Source organism: Pelecanus crispus, chromosome 14 (genome assembly GCF_030463565.1).
Source record: "Pelecanus crispus isolate bPelCri1 chromosome 14, bPelCri1.pri, whole genome shotgun sequence".
Classification (NCBI taxonomy): Eukaryota; Metazoa; Chordata; class Aves; order Pelecaniformes; family Pelecanidae; genus Pelecanus; species Pelecanus crispus.
The window spans coordinates 15,628,670-15,642,137 of NC_134656.1; the positions used below are offsets into that span (position 1 = coordinate 15,628,670).

A 13,468-nucleotide genomic window follows, 5' to 3' on the forward strand; every position below is an offset into this window, starting at 1 on the left:
AACAGTGGAGCCATAGGACCACGTCCATGCTGACCTTGCTTGAAGGAGCTTGAGCCACCTACCAACCCCAGCTCTCCAGCACAGGGCATAGGATGCACGCCCTGCAGAACTCTTACAGCTGGGATCTCCATGAGTTTGTAGTCTAAAGATTGACTTTCCTAAGGATCCTAGAAATGAATGTGTAAATTACAATTCAGCTTGGTGCTCATGGCTTCATGCCTCTGTGGTGAGCAAACAACGCACCAAGGACTCGTGTCTGAGCAGCACATCTTGGTGTGCCTCTTTCTCCATGGTTTCATCCGGGCACAAGCAGCACTGTCCAAGAGAAAAGCCATCTGCAAGCTCAGTGCCACAGCCCACCATGGCTTCCTTGGGAGGGGGCTTCCCTCAAGAAGAAATGTCCATGTCCCCATTCATAGCAAAGAACCAACACCACCGCCTCAGAGCATGTGCTGTAAGGGTAAAAAACCCAAAGCTGTCCTGAACGTCCATGGCTCCTGGCCAGCTCGTGGCTCAGCTTTGCCCTCCTTGCCCAGGAGGGAACTGGGAGCTGATGGGACCCCTGTGAGCAAGGTCCTGCCTATGTGCAAAACCGTGTTTTTCTGACCTTTCGGACACAGAAAAGTTTGGGAGGGTAGTTTTTTGGAAAGAGTTGCAGTTCAGTTGCACACATAATGCCCCTTGCAGAGACCCCCAAGAGCAAGATACTAAGAAATGAAGCAGTCTGACTATTCTTGGCCCTTTCCCTCCTTCTGCCACCAATTTGTACAGTGAAATAGAGGTTTTACTTCAAGAACTATGCATTTTTAATAGATTTTATTTACATAATTTTTCTGTCTAATAAGATGTGTTTTAAATGCATTAACTGCAGCATAGTTCTCTCAGACCTTTGGAGAAAAGAAACTACAATAAAGATTCTTGTCTCCTAATGTTCTGGGTTTCAGGCAAAAATTATACTATAAGATAGGAACGCTTAAAAAAACCATAGTTCCACTGAACAAGAAAATCCAGTTAGAAAAAACTGTATTGGAAAACATCTATTTGCCCACAAAATAATGTAAAAATAATGAGTCCATATTCCTCTTTGATGTGTGTGGCACATGCTCCTTTAAGGAGAAATTCTGTATTTCAGAGATAGTGTGCATATCGTGGAATGAAACGGTTGTTATGGCAACAACTCTCAAAAGCAAGTACTTAACTGAGAAATGTGTTCCACATAGCCATAGAAAAATGAAAACATGAAAACAGAGACAGGAAGAATGGACAAACAGAAGCAGTATGAGATGGCAAAGCCATTTCTGATTTTCCAGCGCACAGAGAAGCAGCACCGAACTAGCTTTTGGGATTTTTTTTTTTTTTTTTTTTTTTTAATTTAAAGCCAAAGTTTAAAGCTGCGTCTGTTCCTGGAAGGTTTAATATGTCTTTTATTTGATGTTGGTGATCTAATAATTAAAAAGTGCCATATCATATCAGGCCACCTGTATTGTTGTGGGCCAAAGGGCGGGAGGCAGTCGGGCTGGTGTTTATTGCTGCTGTGTTCAGACAGCGCACCCGGCCCAGCGGCACGGGGACCAGCACCCTGGGGTGGCTGCATCTCCAGGATCCTGGGGATGGCCGGATCCAGTCTCCTATGGCTCCGAGCCTGTGGGGCAGGGATCCCTGCCAGACAGGTCACCGGGGGGTGGTGTAAACATCTGCACGTAACCACTTCCATGTGGATTTGTTGCGAGGCTGAACCCCAGACCCATGGGCCAAGCGTGGCCCATGCAGCCCCTGGCCACCACCCAGCAGAAGCTCAGCCTAAAGCACTGTGGAAGAAAGTCGAAGCACAAAGCGTTGACTGCCCTTGATATTGCTAGAGTCTTCTGCCATCACATTCATGTAGTCTGGAGACCAGACCATTTCCCAGTGCTACAGAGAAAACCCCTCCGGTCTATCTCCACCTGGGAAAAAAGTCATTCCTGAGCCCAGCCTAATCATGGGTTTAGCCCAGGACAAGCAGGCAAGGCAGATGTTGCAGCCAGACCCTGTTTTATTTTAGTATCCGTTTCAGCATTTCCAGTATGGAAATCTGGAGTCCCTCAGCACTGGCAATACCTTCTAACTTCATAATATCCCCCATTTCATAAGCACACACCTGACCTTTGCATGAAGACCCCGAGGCTGGTCCCGGAGCAGCGCCGTACAGCGCTGGTCTCTAGGCTGATACCTTCGTTCTGTGCAGCCTTCCCTTTAAATGAAGCCACATCCACTTTGCAACTCCTGTAACTCCTTCAGTAGAGATTCTTCCCAGAATCTCTTTTGAAAGACTAATTTCCCATCAGGCTCTGTATGCAATATTTTGTTCAAACTTAGATAGATTAGCTCCTCTGCTCGTCTCTGTTTTCCTATTAAAATGATATTAAATTAGTCTAATGTGATCTACTTTTGATAAAACCTTCCTGATTTTTTTCCATTCATTTTGTATTTGCCTCCAAGTCCTTGGAGGTCCATGTCTTAGTAAAATTTTCTAGGACAAATGGAAGGGCCTGAAACCAGAAAGTGAAGCAGCATAAAAAAAAAGACTAAAAAAACCCTCTAGTATCTGAGGTAACCCAAACTGATCTTCCTGATTTCTTTAACTTCCTTCTTACATATTGCTTATCAAAGCACCTGTAGAAATGACAGAACCATAGGAGCTGACTCAGTTGCAAAGCGAAACGTGTCGGTGCGTTAGGCTGGAGGTTTTTACTTTGCAGTCGAGGTGGGCTAAATGCACGAGCAGAAACCAGGTATACGCTGCTGCAGCTCAGCTCTTTTCCCTGCACGTCCACACCCATCCTCACTTTACCTGCACGGCTGCCTCTTCCTGGCAAAAGATAAACCATGCCTGAAGCCTGACTTTCTGGGAGAAAACCTGAGTTTGTGGTCTGGGTGACTTTGCCCAACCTTGTTCTGGCTTTGCCTGGCCTCAGCTGGATTTGGGTAGGTTCTAGGGATGGGGTCTTGCTCGAGTGGTGTTGGCCGTGGCCGGTTGCTGCTGCACACCCTGCTATGATTCACCGCGCTGAAGCACCCAGGGAGGATGAAGGCTCATGGCTGGTGGGTGGCATCTTCTGTCTAGTGATGCCAGCTGTATCCATGGCTGGTGGGACCCCAGTAGACCCAGCTGCGGGAGGAAGAGCTGCAAAAAGGCTGGGACAAGTGGGGATGGAATCACCTGGCTTCACCACTCCTAGCCCTCACTGACCTCCTCAGACCGAATTTCTGAAGGTGCTGGTGACCCTCAGGTTCACACCTAGGGCAGAGCGCATCTCACCCAAGCTCTCTCACTACGAAGCCTTTCCTCTGAGCTATGTATCCCCCTCCCTCTGCGATCAGTGGGGAGAGGAGGCATCTCCAGAGCGCAGGCATCCTAAGACAGTGTCTAAAGCGGGAGGCTGACACCCCTCCAGAGCATCCGTTCCTCTCCATTGACTTTTCTGAAGCTCATTACTAACCCCAAACTACGTTTGGGAGACAGATATAGACTGGCTGGAGGAGGATTTATCCTGTGTTGTGTGTGACAAGTGAGGGGAAGGATTTCTCAGCATAACCCAGGTCTGCCGAATCCTCCTTTGCAAATAAGTCACTTACATGTCCCAAAGGCAAAGCAAGAATTTGTAAATCAAAACTTTTTCAAATAAATCTTTTGTAGGATTTACAAACCTTCTGATCGGATTTGTAACTCCAGACACAGATTTGTATACTTGCTGCAAGATTTGAAGGATTTAAAAATCCATCTCTTGACTTGTGAAACAATCTAACATTTTAGAAACCGGGTAGCTAAACCTAAGACTAAAAGCACACAGCACTTGGGCCTGAAGGTTTAGTGGCTGGATTTATACATTAGAACAGGGAGATAATGTAACTCAGGTGTATTAAATCCTGATTTATTAACAAACTCAGAAGTAATAGCTTTACAAATAACTCCCAAGACATTTAAAAGAGCTTAACCCTTGGAGTACTAGCATTTGTCAGACTGCCACCTCTGTGAATGCCAAGCAATATGTTTAAATATACTGGGGAAAATTCAGCTGCACTGCAGACAAGCCCTGCAGCCCCTCTCCCTGGTGTTTCCCTCTCCCGTGGGAGCCGGGAGCGACTCCTGAGGGTCTGGGAGGGGGCTTCCCCACATGCTGCAGACACCCCGGCATGTTTCTGGGGTGCTTTTTGGTCCCGTCGTGCTCAGACACTCATGGTTGCATGTCTCTGCCTGCTCAGTGGGATGGGGCCCTGTCGCATCCCTCTCCTGACATGCCCCGGTGCCACTGTGGTCTCTCTGCCTTTAGGGGACTGATGGCTGGGCTCAGAAACCTCTGCTGGGGTTTGGTGGGCTGAGACATGTGGGGAGAAGGCTGGGAGCATGTGGGGACCAGGATAAGCCATCTCCGTTATTGAGGTCTCTCTGAAAAAAGACCCTTTCAGGGATGCTCTCCCTGCATCATCTCTTTCTCCTCTCCAGCAGTCTCAGTTTTTTTCCAGTTACCTCCTATCTAGGCTACATGGCCTTGAGCTCCTCAGCGGGTGGAGATGGGGGACCTCCACTTTGGGATGATGAGGCAGGATTTCATCCAGCTGTTCAAGCAGTCTGTGTGCTCTCGTATCTTTAAACATCCTGGGTTTGGCAAGAACCAGAAGCTGATTTCTTCCTGGTCACAATCAATGCTGCAGCAATTTTACCTTTGACAAACCTGTTCAAAGATAAAGGTTTTCACTACAGAACGAACTCTTCTCCATTCATGTTTATGCCAAATGCACCAGCATAATAAAACAGCATTTCCAGAGCAGTTGTAATTTTTAGATAGAAAAACCGTAATTACCTGGAGGAGTCTGACAGGGCTGCTAATTCCCCTTTCCTCTTTTCTCTGGTGCCCTATTAGCTTTTGTTTAGCATAATTGAGTTCTCACGGCAGTGGCATGCCCCAGCGAGCAGCATGTTTTGGGATTGCCCTGGGCACTTGACAAGCTCCGCGGGTATCCAAACCCTCGTACAGGAAGGGAAGCCCAGGGTGTTTTCAGCTGGTGAAAGAACTCGATGTTGTTTGTGGCCAAACTTGCTTGGAAACAAAATGACCATTCACAACAGCTTGCTCCGTTAGTGGTATAAAGTGCACTAGAAAATGATTGTGAAAATAATAGCTACTTCTTAATGAGAGAGCCAAGAGCAGCAGGCAAAGGCCAGAGCGCCGCGTGCAGGGGGAACCAGAATGGAAAAGGCACTTGACATCTCTTGTGGGTTCAGCTTGCACGAGCAATTAAACATTTTTAAAACATAACTCTCATTCCTTTTGGTGAGCTTTTCTCTCTCCCTTCTATTTGGCTCTTCCACAAATGGCTGCTCATTATTTTTGGCACGTTTTTCTATCCTACTTTGATCAGGACTGATTATACGTAGCATGGGAGCACCCAGAAACCAGCCAGTGAGTAAATGTGGATGAAGTCCTCCCTCGTGCTGAGGGGTGCGTGCCACTGCTCTGCCTGCAGTCACTGCAGCATCTCTGAGAATCTCTCCTTGACCTCTCCGTGTTTTTACAAATGTATTTAAGATTTGAAGTATGTTAGGGATGAAGTATCTGCTGTGCTTCCCTTTATGTGTTTAGCTTTTGCATTTTTCACTTTAGACACTGAAAGGCATCAGGAGAGGTTTTCAGCTTCTCTCCCGAGTTGGCTCAGGTTTGTGGTGGACCAAAGCCCTGATTCAATAAAGCACTTAGTCACCTGCTGAGCTTTAACCACATTCTTAAGCTCAACTTTATTCAGAAAAGCTCTTAAGCATGAGATAAAATCCCAAGAGTTTTCAATGATGTGGTAAACCTTGAGTGAGGGGGTGGGCTGCTCCTTTGTCCTGCCAAAACGCTCAGCGAAGCTCTCACTGAAGGCAGGACTGGTGTTGGTGTCTCTCGTTTTTTGTGGTGCTGGGCCAGGATGCAGTTCCCAAGGGCACCACGGTGGATGATGCCTTGCAGTGAGAGAGCAAAGAGTCTGCCCCTCCCTCCCTCCCTCCATCCACCCATCCTGGGCCACTCTGTGTTGAGTCCTGCCCTACACAGGCTTGAGCACCACGGCTGCGTGGGGCAAGCAGAAGGGCAGATCCTCTAAACATGGCAGCAGGTAGGGAAGATGAAGAGGTGGTGACGGCACTTGTTGGTTTAACCCAGAGCAGCTGAAGAGCCCTTGGGTCACCCACGCACACCCGGCTCCATCTGGACCATCTCCCAGCAGAGATGGTGCCAACACTTGGATGGACGCCGCGGCTCTGCTGGGCACTGCCTCCGCTTTCATCATCCTCACAATTTAGGTGACCAGAAGAAGGGAAAGGGTTAAAGAGAGAGTAATTAATATAAGAAGACTGTTCATTACTATAAGACGTCTGTGTATCATTAAATTTCATTTGAGCTTTAATTAGACAATTTTTTTTTTCATGTAAAAGTCTTTGTTGTGTCAATTAGTTGATTGACTATCATCTGGTTTCTGGGTTAGTGAAACCTGATCCGTTGTGAATGAATTTGTTTATCAGGGAAAAGGGACCAGGGGATGGAAAAAAAATTCAATTAAATGTCAATGTGTGGAGTGACAAGCAGCATTTGATAGGGCTTTTAGTTTAATTGCTTGTATTTCATTAAGAGATGTATTTATCAAGAGAATTCTTCATTTTCAAAAGATCTTGGATGTCTTCTTTTTTGCTTCTGGCTTTTTAGGTACACTTGTAGCAATCAAAAAATACCATAGAGAACTGGGTTTTAATTAGAAAAAGTACTTTATTGTGACATGTCTTGAGACTGTTACATCACTGACATGCGGTGACAGCCTTTTGGTGACATCCACATGCAAATTGCAGGGGACAGGGTGTACCCCTACATCATCTGAAAGGCTATCACCAAAGATCGGCCACTCCCTCTGCTGTTCCATGGTCCGTGACCGTGCTGAAAATAGTGTGTTAATCCTGAAAGTTTGTGTGAGGAGGAAATCACTCAGCTCCCAGCCCTGGAAACATTTTGGAAGGTCTGTTTTAAATCTTTTAAAGGCTGTAAATCCCTTTGGGAGGTATGGTTTTCATTTGTGTTTTATTTGCATTCCAGCTCATCACTTGTGGTTGACAAATAAAAATGAAATCGCCTTTGGTAGGGGGCTGGCAGGCGCCCTCATAATACAGTGTGTTTGGCCTGAGCTGGTGTAGTTATGTAGGGGCATCGCCTGGAGTATATACAGTCACACTGGAATAACGTGCTGAGAGCACTGAAGTTTATTTTGATAACTTTCTGTTTATTTCTAATCCAACCTGAAAACTGTGAGTAGATAAGCATGCAGCTGGGTTTGTTTGAGAGATAGCAACAGGATTCCAACAAAGCTTCCAAAATGTTAAACGAACGGTTATTTTCCTGAATGTCCAGGGAAACGGCAGGAGCAAGGAACCCCTGCACGCAGAGCATGGTGATGGGGCTCACCCCCAGCATGCCTGCCGCTGCCGGAGGAGCGGTGGGACGCGGATGCAATGGCACATGCCCTGTTAGCATAGGACCTCCAGCGACATCGCTCCAAGGGTGAGGCATCAGAGCCCAGCTTGACTCTTGTAGAGCACTGGGGACTGGATGCACTGGCCAGCAGCTTTGGTGAAAAGGAATATCTTTTGGCCTGGATGTAGGGAAATACCTGGCCAAGTGATCAATCTGTTGGGTATGGAGGAGAACCGGGGCAAAGGAGCTCCTGTGACACCAGGTCCTGCCCTCCGCTCATGCAGGAAACCTTTTGTGTGTCACTTTGGCAAGGTGATCAAGCTCCACCTCAAAACTAGTCTAATTCCTTGCCCTTGGGAGATTGTCTTTTCAGATATGGAGGCTTGGGAGTGGGGAGTGTCTCTCCACAGATTTGCTCAGTGCCCAGCAGAAATCCTGGCAGGGCCTCTGAGAGTGTCTGTATCATAAGTGGCTCTAATGAGTACTAATTACACCCGGCACATGGGTGATCAAGCTCTTTTCTGAAACACATCGGTACAGTTCAGCATTTTCTGCCATGTCTGTATTCTGTGCCCCCATTTGCTTGGAAAGTACAGCCAGGACAAGGTCTGTTCTGAGAAACTCATTATTTCTCTCATTCTGTGATGAGAATTCACGTTCAAAGAGTTCAGATAAGATGTTGGGAGGCAACACATGAAGCAACTGGCAGTTATATCCTCCCTGAACATTTTGTCTGCAATGCTACACCAGCATCAAGACAACAACCCTGGCTTTTACATGAGCAAAACAGAATGGCACAGCATGGAGAAACAATCCAGGTTGTTCTCTCTGAGGGCAAACTATCACTTTACAAATGTACTTCCAGACCTGAGGTTTGGGCTGAGCAGAGCTGACACGGGTGAAGAGTCTGTGTTTTACCCAAACCTACTGAAGAAGGAAAAATAAAAACCAGGCCAGCCTTTCCAAGAAGGCTTCGTAGCAGCAGCAGCAGCAGCAGAAGAAGAAACTGTACAGAGTGAGGCAATACTGTGTGATGTTTGGGAATAATTATGAAGAATACTGCTCTTCCAGCGCTGGACAAGAACTCTAGGAGAGCAACGGGAGCATGCTGTGGACATTATACAACTCCATCACATATTCCTCCCTGCTTCCAGCTGGGGTGGGATTGGCAAACCTGGCTTCACTGTGAAGGCTGAAGGAGGCAGCTCAAGGTCTTTGGGTCTGGCCCTGCTCAGCATCTCCTCCCCTGTGTGGTGGGAGGAGGTACGCAGTGCTCATCGCCATCTGCCCATGAGTAGCGGTGGTTGCACAGCTGTGTTGTGCAACCGTACAGCCCAGGAGAACCGCTGAGGGATTTCTCTGCTGACTTTTTGGAGCATGTGGCCCTGCAAGGTGCTTCCCTGTGCCCATCAGGAGCTGGATGTTCAGAGTCAAAGACCACAGATTTTGATCCCTGGTTGGGCAAGCCATGGTCCTTTTAGATATGTGTGTCTTCATGGATGTCCAAACACGGACAGACTGTACAAGCTGGGGCAGGAGAAGCAGAGGGGCTTGTTCTCATTTGTTTGTTACTGCAAACTGAGTTTGCATCACAAAAGAAAAGAGAAAGAAATCTTGTGTAAAATGTCCTAACTGAGAAACAAATACACACCTACTCACCTCCCCTGGAGCAAGACCTGCCTGGACATGCCCGTAGCATGTCCCTAGGAGGGGTCCTGAATCTGGGCAAGTGTCTCTGCAATGTCACCCTCAGGCACCAGAACAGCCTTTTTCCTCTTCCTTTGGCAGCATTAGTCAAGCTTGTGGGGTTGTCAACTAGTTTTTTTAGCTATTACTTTTCCCTGAAAGCTAAAAATATTCTGTTGGGAGAAGAAAGGTTTTCCAGTCATGCCTTCTCAGTGTTCCCAATGAGCTGCTGGCTGTGTGCAGGAGATGGGGCATTAATATTGCTCTGCAAGTCCCCAGCCTGGTGGAGAGCCCCATGGCGACTGGGCATGCCAACAGCCCCATGGCTTTGAACTAGGACCTGTGGCTCATTAGGTAGACATCATTGCCCTGGGAAGTGTCTGAACTTATCAGACGTTGTGGCTACTCCATCCATCTTGGCTCCTGTGACAATTCAGAGTTGTGGAAAGGTTCTCAATAAACCATTCAGACCTGCCTCACCCCATCAGTTTTTGGGGTTTCCCTGGTCAGTGGAAGGAGGGACCATGTCCCACATCACCCACCAGGCATCCTCATCCTGTCCTTTGCTCCACAGAAGCTCCTCTGCTGCAGTGCCTGTTGAGCTATCTCCTGAGGTCCTGGCTGTGAGCCCATGGTAGAGATGACTGCTGGGAGGTGCTGCGGGAAGCCAGTTCAGCATGCAGAGCAGCTCCAGCCCCTCAGCCACAAACACTTTGTGTTCATATCTAAGTAGCTGAAGAAGTGTGCACCTATCAGTAAATCTCCATCATCCCAACCGCAGTGTGTTTCCTCAGATAAGGGTGCTGTGCAATGGCAATTATGTTTTCATTTGTTGTGAGAAAACTTAATGCGCGGAGTGGCAGAAATGTTATTCATCTTCTGTTAATTATGAGCTACTTACTGTAGGGAATCATGCAAAAACAAAAAAGCGTAATCAAATGAAATAAAGGGGAAGCAGCCTATGCACTTGCCTTCATGCCGGGTGGACTTAGCTCCTGCAATGCTCTGCCACCAGTTATCATTAATAATGCTGCGTGGCCCCGTGTGTGACCTTGCCTTCAGCTCCGCAGCAGCACAACTCCCCAGGGAGATGAGTGCAAGGGCCTGCATGTGGGCGGATGCTGGGGACTGCGATCCAGGGGTGCTTAATGCAGCAGTACTCCCATGGGACTGAGCTTTGCATGAACTCTGCTTGTCCCACCATGAGGTCTGAAATGGAGGAGAATCCCAGCAGAGCCCCAGATGGATCAAAGACCTTGGACCGTTGCCTTTTTTACATTGCAGATTTTTTCCCCTCCAGGCTGTGGGATGCACCAGGAAAGAAAAGGATGGAGTCATGCTGGGGGTGGCTGTAGGTCCGTGAGCCTAGGAGCCGGGCTAGCTGTCCCTGCAGGTCCAGAGCCAAGCAGGTGGCAGAGGCAGCCGTGGTCCCACATGGTCTAGCGGTCAGGATTCCTGGTTTTCACCCAGGCAGCCCGGGTTCGACTCCCGGTGTGGGAAAACCATTGTATTTCATATTGTGCCTGTTTTGGGGCTCCCTGGGACAAGGAAGACCATTGGGAGTGCCTGCTGGAGTGGATCCAGCACAGGCTGCCAAGGTGGCCGGGGCTGGAGCACGGGGTGGACGAAGGGAGGCTGAGGGACAGAGTCTGTTCATCCCAGAGAGAAGGCGAGGGAAAGATTTCACTGCTGCCTGGTGAAAGATTTCGTTGCTGCCTGGTGATTAGGTGCACAGAAGATGGGGCCAGGCTCTTCCTGGACGCACGCAGTGGGAAGACAAGAGGCACCAGCGAGGGAAGTTCTCCTTAGTTATGAAGAATAATTTTATCACCACATGGTGGTGAAACACTGGAACTGGGCCTCAGGGAAACTGTGGGGTGTCCGTTCCTGGAGGTATTTGCAACTTGACTGAACAAGGCCCTGAGGAACTTGCTCCAACTGGACCTACTGGAGCATATAGGCTGGACTAGAGACCTCTAAAGCACACTTCTGACTCATAGAGTTCATTCTTGGAAGGTGTTAAGATGGTTTTAATTTCCCCAGGGACAGGATACTTGGTGGTTCCTCATCCCAGTTGAGCTGGCTGAGCTCTCTTCACCTCTCTGGTGACCCAGGGGATGGCTCCAGTGCGATGCTGGTTTGCATTGTGTCAGTGAGACACAAAATCTGCCTTGGAAGGAGTGAGAATTACACAAAAAAAACATTTATTTGAGATGGCAAGGAACAGACTGTCAGGGAGGCAAGGCTGGGACACTGCTTCCCTGATGGAGCTGCTGCTCCAAGACTGTGCACCCTGCCCCTGCAGCCAGCACATCAGTTACGCCAGGCCGGTGTAATACTCATGCACGGGTATAAATTTGTCCTGTGGGTAAGAAAGGAATGAAATAACCAGGTTGTGATCTGCACAACAGCTCGGCAACTGATGAGGATTGCCATTAATGCATTTTTGAGTGCTGTAACCTTAACAGCCTCACATAATGTAGCAAGTACTTAAATTCCCAAAGAAAGATTTCTTTTTTTTTCCCCAGAAAGTAATAAATAGCAATTGTAACTTCTTTGAGGGAAATTTCACCATGGATCTATGCCATATCTAATGAGACACTTCCTTCTGAGCTCATACCATTAAGTATGTAAGAGGAGGGATGCTATCTACATTTTGCATCCCCTGCAAGTACCTCTGCGTAAAGATCTCTTTTTTACAGAGGTGTCCACCTAATATGTCTGCATGGTGTTACAAGACTTGGATTTTTCAGGGTTCAGTACTACCACTGAATAACTTTGCCTTTGTCACACAAGTGTTCCAGTTGAGTTCCTCAGACCATAGCAAGGGACTCACCAGACCTAAAACCCCACGAGCACGTTCAAGCCTTAAAATGGACACAAGCTGCAAACAACGTTATTTGATTACTTGGATCTTTCCAGGAATGACCAGGAACAAAAAAAGAAGTGAGATTCATCATCTCAGCCTTCAGCTGTGAATTTTCTGCTCAGCTCCACTGCTGATACCGAGAGAGCAGATGCTTCCTTACTCTGCAGAAACGCAGCGTGTGAAACAGTATTTTAACAGCTTTATCTGATATTTTATATCTCACTGTCAAACATAGCAATGATTCCACTTCTATTTGGGTAAGTAATCTGAAAAGAAGGCAGGAATAATCTCTCAGGAGAGCCAGGCACGGGACTAATTACTCCAGCTAGAGATTTGTAAAGACACATTTTCAGTGCTGGGATTTTATCATTCCACAGGGTAATTAAAAGACAACCCTGTCAAAGGAAGTTTTGCAGCCTTAAATATTCTTTTTCCTCTATGACGAATAACCCTTTCCAAGCTCAGCGTTGGGGTGGCTTTATTTCCCAGTGATGAATGAGGGCTACCCATGGTGCCTGCCTACGAGCCAGCTCAGTGCCGTGGCTGTTTCTGTGTCACCTCTGGACATCAGGCGCTGGGAAGGAGGGATGCTTTTGCAGAGCGATAAACCCAGGAAGAAATTATCTGGCCGCTGAAGAGGTTTAAAGACACACTTCTCTTGGACGTGTTGATCGGATTGTCAAGTGCTGTAAGTCGGACTTGTGCATCAGCGACCGACTGGAGGCAAAATTTCTGCTTGAGATTTGTTTCTTCAGTGAAGCACTTCTGAAATCAGAACAAGGAGACCTGCTCGTAGCAATGGGTTATGGCTGAGCCGCCTCTTAAATGGGGGTCCACAGCCTGGGACCAGAAATAACATCCTTGGCTGCTGCAGAAAAGGGGTCGGTGTGTGCTGCTATGGACAGATGTTGTCCTCAGGCCATTCCCCTTGTCCTTGGCTGGGAAACAGCCCTCAGGCGGGGTGAGCAAGGTGTTGCTGCTTTGATCCCCTTCTCGCAGTTTATACAGCACCACGAGTCCCCATCCCTGGAGGCATTTAAAAGATGTGTAGCTCTGGTGCTTAGGGACATGGTTTAGCAGTGGCCTTGGCAGTGCTAATGGTTGGACTTGATGATCTTAAAGGTCTTTTCCAACCTAAATGAATCTATGATGCTATGCTTTCTGTGCCAGGCTGGCTCGGCGCAACCAAGCAACAGGAATATAAAGCCGAGTTCAAAGGATGACTGATTGGCAGAGGGGATTTAGGCCCAGCTTTGCAAATGTCATGGAAGGACAAGTTACATTCAGGGCAAACTAATTGGTCATCCAAGGCAGTTCAGATCTCTAGTCAGAGAATCAAACTGCTTAATACCCACAATCTCTTCCAAGGCTGATGCTGGGCTTTCCCAAAGGTATCACTGAGCCATTTACTCTTGGATAACTTGGATAATTTGAAAAT

At 47.6% G+C, this 13,468-nt stretch overlaps 1 non-coding gene across 1 annotated transcript; it reads left to right on the forward strand.

Moving 5' to 3' along the window:
- The first annotated feature begins 10,589 nt into the window (after positions 1–10,589).
- On the forward strand, positions 10,590–10,661 carry TRNAE-UUC (transfer RNA glutamic acid (anticodon UUC)). The gene has a single exon. It is a non-coding gene; the product is annotated as a tRNA-Glu (tRNA).
- Positions 10,662–13,468: the final 2,807 nt, after the last annotated feature.